We start from the raw sequence: 12,649 nt of genomic DNA, 5'->3' as shown, positions 1-12,649 counted from the left end.
CTTTATTTGAATTTACTTCATATCATACTGTAGATATCTTAAAATAATTTACACACAATAATCAAGCCAGTATACAGGGTATGACACAATGTTGCTAATATTTTTTTTAATATATCTAGGATTCTAAAAATGTCACCGTAAGACATGTGCAGAGGTAGAACCAGGGAGACTTTTTTGGGAAGAATAAACTATGGCTTTTATTCAGCCCGTAGCTTTAAACAATACAGTTTAAGGAAGCAACCAAATAAATAAACACGAAAGCACAAACAAGATATACTGCTCACTAATAATATGAAAAGGAATTGTAATGTGAGTGTGTCCGCAAATGCCTAGAGTGGCATTGGGTGCATCAGATGAGCTGGGTATGACAAATTTATCAAAAATTAGAAGGAAAGGTGTGTGATCACCTATACCAACTAGCTATAAGCTCATTTATTGAAGCACTCCTGGGACTATTAAAATATAGCTTTTATTAAGTATCAGATAAAATAAAGTCTACATACATGTGTAAGGATGTGTGTTCAGTTGGTTTTGACTCTGTTCAGTGAGAGGCCTGTGGAGTGTCTGCAACAGTGTTGCAGTGTGTCCGAGCAGAGTGAGACAGGCAGTGGCTGATGCAATACTGTAGCTGTGTGTCTGTGCAGATTAAGGCAGAGAGGCTCCGTGGAGAAACTACAACTCCCATGAGCTCCTGGGCAGTCACCTGATGTAAAGAAACAATCAGAAGGCTAGGGTGACGGGAGCAGGAAAGGGAAGCGTGGGGGAGAGACCACGCTAGTCAGAGGAGATCTGGACGGAGCTGAAGGAGGTAGTGTGAGTGCAGGGGGTCAGTGACCCGCCTGCATAGGCCAGCTATCCCCTCAGGCCATAGGAGCATCCCCTGAGTCATAGTAGGCTGCTGTACTGCAGGGACGCCCTGTAGTGGAAGTGATTGTCACCCTACTATACATTAGTTAGGGACAAAGCACAGAGTTGCGGCCGGTTGCAGTCATCTGGGACCAGATGGCTGGACAACGCGACATCTGGAGGTCAAGGGTCGGAGGCATCGGATCCTTTGTGAAGAACAAATGAATGAACAAATGCACCAAGACTGGTCATCAGGCGCTGATCCCGCCTTAGGCTAAACTCTTTAGGGACACTAGCGAGTGGCTAGAGGACTGAGCCTATACCACGTAATACAATACAAGGACAATAATCTATAAGAGCGTGGCTGAGCCACTATTGTAAAGGACAATATTCCCTAGAGGTGTGGCCGAGCCACTATAGTATAAGGATGGTAGCAGTTATAACGGTGTTAGGTATTGGTGCCAAGACTAGCATTATAGTATAAGAATATGTTATGTGTGATGTCATCTAGAGTATAAGGTATGATTGCATAGTAAAACTTGGTTGCACGCACTGTGGTGGTATGTTTCTTGCCCAGGGGAATCTTGCATAACGGGGATCCTGGGTAAGTGGAGGCGCTGCGCTAGAATAGTTACCCCAGGCTCCCAGCTAGCGGAGGCTCAGATCTCATGGAGCCGCAGGTGGTGTACAGTGACCAGTAGTCCCTTTGGGAGGCGACAGAAAAAGGGCTACATTTGGAGGCTCTGCTGAGATCTTAGACCTGGGGTGGCCCATATATTTTCCTCAATTGTGCAACAAGTTTTTTTTTCATCATGTTTGTGCCCTCGCAGCCCGAGGTGCGCAAGTGGGCCCAGCAGCATGAAATTCCCCTGACACGTGCTTTTGGCCTGGGACATGTTCCCACCATCCTCTCCCTAGGCACCGTGACTGACCATGTCAGGAAACTCCCGCTCATGGACACTGCCCGAGTTAAAGATCACTATTTCGACCAGGAACAGATTTGGCGCAAAATACTATATGTCACTGAACAGGACATATGCCCCAAAGCCCTGCCCTTAGTACTATTGCTACCCGAGGCTCCCGGCATACACTGTCCAATAGTGCAAGTGGATTCCACCGAGCCATTGGCTGCATCCACACCACAGAGGGGATATCCCGGCTCGTTAGGCGCCATCACTAGCAGCTCTGACTGCACCCCTGAAAACAGTTTGAACCCTCGATGGCCTGCTGCAATGGGCCTAGGCACTTCGTTCCCCCCCTCCACCATGAGGCCCGCATTAAGTAGAATCAGAATGTCAAGACTAGACACCTACTCCGCAGCAGGGGGTAGCCTGCTGGATAATGCCTCTATCCCTGTGCTTGCAGTAGCCATCCACCACTCCACACAGGCCCACCAATACCGGAAGTTAAAGGCATTTACAGGTGACAAACCCACGCCCCTGGGAGAAGTTGAATTTGAAGAGTGGCTGGATCACACGGAACAGGTACTTCCTGAATGGTCCTGCACCGATGCTATACGGAGGCAGCGTATCGTTGAATGTCTGCGACCCCCAGCATCCCACATGGTGCACTGCTATTGGGACGACCACCCGGACGCTGATGCGGCGGGCCTCATTTACTGCATTACCAAGACCTATGGGGTCCCTGTGGATGCTTATGCCCTGATGGCCAAGTTCCATGCTCTGGCTCAGAAAGAGGGAGAAATGGTGTCCGACTTCCTTAGACGTCTGCATCTGGATCTGTGGACTCTGGTGAGAAAGGGGGTAGTGCCGAAGGTGGATGCCGACAGACTGCGCACCACCCAGCTACTGAGGGGGCTCCTGCCACTGCATCCGGTGTCCGTACGTGTCAGCGGCTGCCTCGTACCCGGACAAGCCTTGGCGTTTAATGACCTAATGGACTGGGTCCAAGCACATGAGACTGTGCTGCTGGGGCATGACTTAACCCCAGGAAAGAAGGCGTCGAGTGGGAACAAGGACACCAAAAGGTTGGAAGCTAAAGCCGAGATGTCAGAGAGTGGGGACCCAGACAAGGAGGACTTGGAGGCGCCGACAGCTGCCCAGGAGCGCCCTATGTCGGGACAAAACTCGCCACCCGTCCGAGATAATGCCTACCTCAGTCAACTCCGGTGTTATGCTTGTGGAAAGATGGGGCATCTTCGGGCGCGTTGCCCCTCACTACGGAAAACGGCGTCTCGACCGGCCAAGTCCATGCTGTGTACTCCACAGGACGGTGGAGCCGTGGCCCAGCCTTCGACGAGTAATCGGATCGGACCAGCCGCCATCGTCCGGGTAGTGATTGAAGGCATCTATGCTTCTGCGTTGATGGATACGGGGTCTCAGGTGACCATAGTGTATCGGCCCTTCTACGATCAACACTTACACCGGCTGCCTCTGTTATCTGCTGACTCTTTACTGTTGAGAGGGTTGAGTCACGAAGATTACCCCATCGATGGAGTGGTGAAGGTACATCTGGACATTCCCCAGCTGAACACCGGTAAGCACCACCCCATGGAAGTGGAAGCCTTAGTGTGTCCAGAACCACAAGACCACCCCAGTGCCCCGATAATCATGGGAACCAACACCGACATTGTGCAATCGGTGATCCGCATGTACTTACAAGAAGTGGGCGAAGCCCCGTTGCTGGCTCTCGCTAAGTGTTCGGCACTACAAGAGGCTTGTGGTAAAATCGCGACTGAAGAGGAGCATGGAATGCTGTACAGTCAAGAGTGGGGCGTGACCCAGATCCCTCCCGGGGAAGGGAGAATTATGATCGCGGCCTGTCACTATCCGAATAGACGTCCGGAGGATCAGCTATTCTCATTGGAGAGCACGACACGGGATGATCAGCGGCTTGGCTACAAAATATTAGCTTCAGTGAAGAAATGGCCGGGGAAAATTCCGAATAGAACCTGGGTATATGTGCAGAACATCTCCCCGTACCCCATGTGCATTGATCGTCGGCAGCCTCTGGGTAGAATCTATCCCGTGATACCTAAAAAGAAGGCTGTAGAGGAACGGCCGGCGGCCACCACCCATGCAGTAACTCCCCTGTTGGCATTTGACTTCGGAGATTCGCCGCTAATGGAGGACTGGAGAAACAGACTGCAGACCAAGCTAGGAGAATGACAAGAGGTGTTCTCCACGAGTGATATGGATGTGGGGTGCAGTCGCAGCGCCCGCCACACCATTCGGATGAACGACACCGCCCCGTTCCGGGAGCGTTCCCGCTGCATAGCTCCCCGAGACGTGGAAGAGGTGCGGAGATTACTAGCCGAAATGGAGAAAGCTGGTATCATTCAAGGATCATGCAGTCCGTACGCCTCTCCCATCGTGGTGGTCCGCAAGAAGAATGGGATGGTACGTCTATGCGTTGACTATAGGACACTGAACAATCGTACGGTACCTGATCAGTATACCCTCCCACGCATTGAGGACCTTCTGAACGCCTTGACGGGAAGTAAATGGTTCAGTGTACTAGATTTGAGGTCGGGATAGTATCAAGTGCCCATGGATCTGGAAGACCAGAAGATAACAGCCTTCATCTGTCCGCTAGGGTTCTACCAGTTCACCCGCATGCCACAAGGGATCTGCGGGGCCCCTGCCACCTTTCAGAGGTTAATGGAACAGACCCTGGGAGACATGAACCCGCAAGAATGCTTAGTGTACTTGGATGACATTATAGTGTTCAGGAAAACGTTGGAGGATCACGAGGAGCGGCTAATGAAGGTGTTGGATCGACTTCAGAAGAAGGGACTCAAACTGTCCATTGAAAAATGTAAATTTTGCCGCACGTCCGTGACTTACGTGGGCCACATTGTATCAGCTGAAGGGATATCCACCGACCCAGGGAAGATAGAGGGCATAGTGAATTGGCCCAGGACCAGTAACGTCCAAGAACTCCGATCCTTCCTGGGGTTCTGTGGCTACTACCGGCGCTTCGTGGAGGGCTTCTCAAGCAAAGCTAAGCTCCTGAATAACCTTTTAAAGATCTATCCTGAGGATACAGGCAGGAAAAACATCACGGCGCAAACGCCCTTTGGAGAGAAATTGACCCCTGCTTGTGAGCAAGCATTCTTGAAATTGAAAGCCAGTCTAACGCAGGCCCCAGGACTGGCCTATGCCAATCCTGACCGCGAACTAGTGCTACACGTGGATGCCAGTTTTAGTGGACTGGGAGCAGTGTTGCACCAGAAACATGACACAGGGCTCCGCCCCGTGGCGTATGTGAGTCGAAGCTTGACCCCAAGTGAACAGAACTATCCTGTCCACAAGCTGGAGTTCCTAGCCCTCAAATGGGCAGTAGTGGACAAGTTACACGATTACTTGTATGGGGTACAGTTTGAAGTCCGGATAGTCAATAATCCAATGACGTACATTAACACGTCCGTCAAATTAGATGCGACAGGTCATCGGTGGTTGACGGTGCTGGCAAACTACCGTTTCAACCTCAAGTATAAACCAGAGCCCACCAACGTAGGGGCCAATGCTTTGTCACGAAGACCGGGGCTTTAGCCTGTCCTGGATGAGGAGGTGTGGGAAGAAATTCCGGGGCCTGGTATACGTGCTCTATGTTCCATAGCAGCAGTAGTCGACGATCAGGTCGCATTCTCGGAGCTAAGAGTAGCTGACTCATTAGGGTGTCAATCCCGTGCTGTCCCTCGGGCCTACCGAGGCTTGGAGGGAATGAACCTTACGGAAGACAAAATTATCTTCTGGAACGAGCTACTGCTGCGGCCGAGTTTATTCGAGCATTTGCCCGTTCTCGGCCGCAGCAGTAACCTGGCGCGCGCCGGAGTGTGCCGGGCGCGCGCCGAAGCCTCGGAGGAGAGGCCCGCCGATCGGGGCTTCCCCCTCTCCTTACCGGGTCCGCCGGGTCCCCGGGAACGTCCCGCCGCCGTCCTAACATCCGCGCGACACCAGGGCTCCCTCGGGGAGCCCTCGGCACGTGTACAGGCGGCACAGGCACCCGATGATGCGTGACCGCGCATCGGTGATGCACGGCACACTGAGGGAGTGCGGCTCGCAAGCCGGGACATATCCCGGCTTGCGGAATGAGCCGTTCTCGAATTAAGTGTGCCGCCTGTGTAGTGCAGCATCAAATTCAAGACCCAGTGGTAGAATTAGCTCGCCAAGCCCTGCAGCAAGGAAACCCCTCTATTCTTAAGCAAGCCCCCAGAGAATTGGTGAAACTCTTGTTGAACGAGTTCAGGAAATTCGAACTGGACAATTGCCTCCTGTATCGGGTCATACCCTACCATAATCATCCCGACCAGCAACAGCTATTCCTGCCCAAGATTCTGTGGAATATGGTCCTCAGGGCCCTAGACGATGATCATGGCCATCTGGGTGTCGACAAAACATTCGGGTTACTTCGGGACCGATTCTACTGGCCGAAGATGAGAGAATCCGTGAAATTGCATTGCCGACAATGTACCCGCTGCATACAGAGGAAGACTCTCCCCACTCGGGCTGCCCCCATGGCACATTTGAAAAGCTCCGGCCCCATGGATTTGGTGTGCATGGACTTCTTATGCATCGAGCCAGACTCCCGGGGCATCGGTAATGTACTAGTGATTACGGACCACTACACAAGATACGCCCAAGCATTCCCCACCAAAGATCAATGAGCGGTGACTGTGGCAAGAGTATTATGGGAAAAATACTTCATTCATTATGGATTACCGAACCGGCTACATTCGGATCAAGGCCGAGATTTCGAGAGCACTCTCATTAGAGAACTGCTGAAGTTGCTAAATATAGCTAAGTCACGAACTACCCCGTACCACTCAGAAGGAGATGCTATGCCTGAACGGTTCAACCACACGCTACTTGACATGCTGGGAACACTAACAGGCTCTCAGAAGACGGAGTGGAGCAAGCATGTGGAGACACTGGTGCATGCATATAACTGTACTCGCCACGAGTCTACCGGGTATACTCCATACTTCTTGATGTTTGGAAGGGAAGCTAGACTGCCCGTGGTTGTGCGACTGCGGATATCTACCGATGGGGTATCCAACAAGACGCATTTCCGATATGTACAAAGACTACAAGACAGTCTACAGCAGACCTATAAATTGGCTGAAAAGAAGGTGGCGCAATTAAATGCAAGCAACAAAAGACGCTATGACCACAAGGTGAGGCATAAAGAGATTCGCCCGGGGGATGCTGTTCTTCTTCGTAATTTAGGCATTCCTGGGAAGCACAAATTGGCTGATCAGTGGAGAAATGGGGTGTATGAGGTAGAATCACAGATGCCTGGCCTCCCGGTGTACCGCATCAAGATTCAGAAGGCCAGATAAAGGTATGGCACAGGCATCATCTGCTCCCCATATCTCAAGTAGGGGACAATGAATTGGAAGTGCCCACTGTTTCAATCGATGGAGAAGATGAAAACACAGAGGTTGGCCAAGAGACTGTAATAAATGCCACCTCTGAGAATCCTATGGAGGGAACCTCTCAAAGGGGCCTTCTGGCTGCGGGGGCATCTCCCGAAGGAGCTACGGGTAAAGAGCCCCTTGATCCAACGACAGAGATGCTGACTCCCATGAGCCAGCCGCTAGATCCACAGAGCCTATGCTTTGTGCCACAAAGAGACTTTGTAGACTTATCAAGCCCCTCAAGGGCTGAGTTGGAAATGCCAAATGGGAATTGCTACTCTCCAGAGGAGGTAGCTGAAGAACAAGTTCGCAGAAGCCAAAGAGCTGGTCAACCTCCAATGAGGATGGCTTATGATCAATTTGGGGTACCCCATTATGAGGCTCAGCAGTGGGCTCGCCGCAGAGTACAGTCGGTAGTGGTAATGTTCACTGAACTGTGCAATTTAATATAGAGCAATAAGTAAGATGTACTGTGTTGCGTTATTTTTGGTTATATAACATTCTGTGAATAGTTATGTAGGTGTAGCCCAAGCGGGGACATTGGATTCTGCAAGGGGGAGAATGTAAGGATGTGTGTTCAGTTGGTTTTGACTCTGTTCAGTGAGAGGCCTGTGGAGTGTCTGCAACAGTGTTGCAGTGTGTCCGAGCAGAGTGAGACAGGCAGTGGCTGATGCAATAGCTGTGTGTCTGTGCAGATTAAGGCAGAGAGGCTCCGTGGAGAAACTACAACTCCCATGAGCTCCTGGGCAGTCACCTGATGTAAAGAACCAATCAGAAGGCTAGGATGACTGGAGCAGGAAAGGGAAGCGTGGGGGAGAGACCACGCTAGTCAGAGGAGATCTGGACGGAGCTGAAGGAGGTAGTGTGACTGCAGGGGGTCAGTGACCGGGAGGTATATTGTAACAACAAGTGCACACACACAACAGTCATCAGGCGCTGATCCCGCCTTAGGCTAAACTCTTTAGTGACACTAGCGAGTGGCTAGAGGACTGAGCCTATACCACGTAATACAATACAAGGACGATACTCTATAAGAGCGTGGCTGAGCCACTATTGTACAGGACAATATTCCCTAGAGGTGTGGCCGAGCCACTATAGTATAAGGACCGTAGCAGTTATAACGATGTTAGGTATTGCTGCCAAGACTAGCATTATATTATAAGAATATGTTATGTGTGATGTCATCTAGAGTATAAGGTATGATTGCATAGTAAAACTTGGTTGCACGCACTGTGGTGGTATGTTTCTTGCCCAGGGGAATCTTGCATAACGGGGATCCTGGGTAAGTGGAGGCGCTGCGCTAGAATAGTTACCCCAGGCTCCCAGCTAGCGGAGGCTCAGATCTCCTGGAGCCGCAGGTGGTGTACAGTGGCCAGTAGTCCCTTTGGGAGGCAACAGAAAAAGGGCTACACATGAAAAATTAAGAATATAATAAATGATTAAAAATGGAAGGTGGTGGGAGTAAACGGATGGGGTTGGGGTGTATAACCCCGTAAATATAATCCTCAAATATATAAATGGATATTCGTTATTAGCACCCCAAAACCCTTGTCCTAATTATGGTATAATTTCTCTGTGTTGCCTCTGAGTGTATGGCTGAAATGTCCAATGTGATACAATGCAGTCACTAACACGGCATACCGATCAAACCAACCTCTGATCGCTACAAGGCAGAGTCAACCTAAATAACCTATACTGTTAGATGGAGTTAGAAATGTTGATAAAACCTGATACAATATCAATTAACTGGTAAATATCATGCAACATCAATCAATGTAGGGTGAGGACTAACTCACTATAATTAGTGTGGAAGACTCAGCACAATCATAGGTTGGTGGCATGTGGATTAAGCAACTATTTTTGTAGCAAATTTATTTGTTCACCTTTATTTGCTGTGTATAATTGCTGTCCTACACGAGCTTAATCCACATGCCACCAACCTATGATTGTGCTGAGTCTTCCACACTAATTATAGTGAGTTAGTCCCTACCCTACATTGATTGATGTTGCATGATATTTACCAGTTAATTGATATTCTATCAGGTTTTATCAACATTTCTAACTACATCTAACAGTATAGGTTATTTAGGTTGACTCTGCCTTGTAGCGATCAGAGGTTGGTTTGATCGGTATGCCGTGTTAGTGACTGCACTGTATCACATTGGACATTTCAGCCATACACTCAGAGGCAACACAGAGAAATTATACCATAATTAGGACAAGGGTTTTGGGGTGCTAATAACGAATATCCATTTATATATTTGAGGGTTATATTTACGGGGTTATACACCCCAACCCCATCCGTTTACTCCCACCACCTTCCATTTTTAATAATTTATTATATTCTTTATTTTTCATGTATGTAGACTTTATTTTATCTGATTCTTAATAAAAGCTATGTTTTAATAGTCCCAGGTGGAGACTGGTTAATTGTCTGTAGCTGCAATGAACCAGCTCCTTGCGTGATTTCATAGACCAATACAGACTTTCTATTGAAGCTCTTTTAGTCAGGAATTCTGCCCTGTCACAGTCACTAACTACATTTTTGTCATCTTCTGTCAGTTTTTAAATCTGTACAGGTATATGGCACAAAGGAATGCAGACTAAGGAGATAATTCACTAAACTGCAATATTGCAGGTCAGGGCACTATTGAGTGGACGTTCCTATTGACTTCAAGTGGAGTTTAAGTGCAATAGTGCCCTTCAAGGATACATTATGAAAGTGAATCTGAGTAAAGGAGAAGAATAAAGAAACGTGATTTGTCTTAACACAACAACACATTATGTCATTTATTTACAACATAACTAAAATTAACCTTTTTCCCTTTTAAAATGGAAGAGTTAAAGTGAAGCAATCTTTCATTAAGATAAAAGTGATAGCAAGTGCATTCCAAGTGCTAATACAAATCAATACCAGTATACAGTATGTCTCTCAATATTACCTCTTTGTGAAATGATATATATTGGCATCCTGACATCTTATGCATGAAGGATATGTACAACCTATCTTCTAATATCTTGTCTTGTAATATCCCACCTTGTCAAACTTCTGTCTTAACGACTAACTGTATAAATGTAGCTTGTTTGATTTCTTTATTTATGCATTTACATTGACATTCTTTTCTCTAGGATATCACATCAGGTGGTTGTTGGAAAACAGGACACAAAGATACCTGGAGCCCCTCAGCGACGGGGCACATGACCGCAGGGACTAGGCTCCCCTCTCTTCCCTCCCCCTCCCCCACACCTTTGGTGCTGGTTCACGTTCTGTTTCCTCTCCCCCCCCTCCCCAGCTTGGCTGGATTGCATGCTGTTTCCCCTCCCCTTCCCCAATGTCACAGGGGGCGGAGCTAAGGGGATTCAAAGAAGCGCAGGGGAGGGAGGGCAGTCTGGTCCCTGAAAAGAAGGTCCCGCCCACCCGTCCCTTTGTTTGGGTAATACCATGACAAGCGTATAATATATTGTACATTATGTTGTATTTTCTTCTTTTCAGAAATAAGTAAACATGGGAGGGATGTTGATCCAGGGAGTAATCTGATTGCCAATTCTTGGGGTCAGGAAGGAATTTATTTTTCCCCTTGGGTTATATCACTTGAGTTTTTTGTATGCCTTCCTCTGGATCAAAATACTGTAGGTGAGAATACAGGATAAAGTATCTGTCTAAATTTAGCATGGGTTGGACTTGATGGATGTATGTCTTTTCAACCTCATCTACGATGTAACTATGTCGGCCATTTTTGAGGTGGGCACTGCATGACATGTGTTGCCTACGTCACGGCGGCTGTTGGGGGGGGGTATGTGTTCGGTAACCTTGCCGTCGGGGGCTCTATGTTGCAGATAACCCCTAAAACCCTGTGGTGGCTGGGGGTAGTGAGTCGGCAGGGCTCATTTGTGCATGGTTCCCTGGGCCCAGTATCGCTTAACGGCAGGGCCATCGGGCGCCCGGCTTGGTGGATGTGCGGGCCTTGGTTGGTGTGCCATCGGGCGCCCGGCTTGGTGGGTGTGCGGGCCATTGTTGGGGTGCCATCGGCCTTTACCCGGGGGGAGAGCACCCTGGCAGGGTTGGCACTTACAGGGTTTATTTATGTAAATAAAGCCGTGGTCTTTGTACCTCCAGACCTTTGTTGTGTATTTATTTATATGTGTTTTGGGGGAGGGAAGGGGAGCTTCCTCGCTGGCTCCAAGGTCATGTTTTTGAAGTCTATGTGTATTTTAAAAAAATTTGTGGTTTTTAATGATGTTTAGTTTTCTACTTAGCTGTGCTATGGTAATATTTTATATACTTGAAAGTGATTAAATATGACACTGGTATACAATTTATATTTTGTATTTCTACCTTTTTTAAATACACAGGTGTAAATGAACCAAAACGAATAAAAAGGACAACATATCGTTTGTGCAAAAATATGTATTAAAACAGGCATTGAAACAAGTATCTTTCACAATAGGACTAACACAAGCTCATCATAATCAAAAGACCTAACATCAGTAATAATAAGGAGTAAGTATAAAGAACAACCATAAAAATAGAAAAGGTGTAGGAAAAAACTCTTTGCCAGTGAGAGAAAAATGTGAAGGTTAACACTTTAGATCTCAAGGTTTTGGGCAAAAAATACTTTAGCAAAAGTCCTTTTTCTATATTGTTTTTGATTTTTTAATCCAACTGGTACAGTTGTGGGACTGATTTTTTTTTTTATAGATATGCAGTTTATGGCATATGTCATTATTTGTTTTTGAGGAACGTGTTAAATACATTTCTTGTGTATTCACTGAAGTATCACAAAGATACTGTTTTTATCTTCCCCGTGAGTGACAGATGCAGTCTGCAGTAAAAAATGAGCTGAGGTAGGAGCCATTTATCCTTCTCTAATTAAGTGTATGGCAATCAATAAATCATCAGTGGTGAATGACGTGACTCCAGTTACAGCACAACTACTGTAGCCTGCATTTGTTAAATTGAGTTGTGTTGCGAAGTCCAACTAAGGAAGGTTTTAGGCCTCTGTTTAATACCTGTGAAACCATCTTCCCTGTCATGGATAAGAATTCAGCTCCATTCAAGTGAATTGTGCTAAAATCTTTTTCAGTATGGGTAAAATACATTCACAGCATATTGCATTACAGTACAATAGTTATACATTCTTAGAGTAGTTACTGCCTACACTACAAGTGCCAGCTCTCTTAGTGGTTTTGGAATAATTATCTTGCTAAAATTGGATGAGATGGAATTAATTCATCCATGATTTCCTGTTTGACAAAAGTCAGTGTTTTATGTGATTGCATGTAAGGCAATTACTTTACCCCTGAATTCAATCAAAAGTGACAGTACTGCTTGTCTTGTGTAAGAAAGCAAATGTGTTGTACTTTATGCTTCTCCTGATAAATAGTGATACTGTAGTTCTAATAAACAGTTGTAATATGTTT

This window comes from Ascaphus truei, chromosome 2 (assembly GCF_040206685.1).
Source record: "Ascaphus truei isolate aAscTru1 chromosome 2, aAscTru1.hap1, whole genome shotgun sequence".
NCBI classification, from domain to species: domain Eukaryota; kingdom Metazoa; phylum Chordata; class Amphibia; order Anura; family Ascaphidae; genus Ascaphus; species Ascaphus truei.
Note: the sequence above shows the minus strand (reverse complement) of the source record.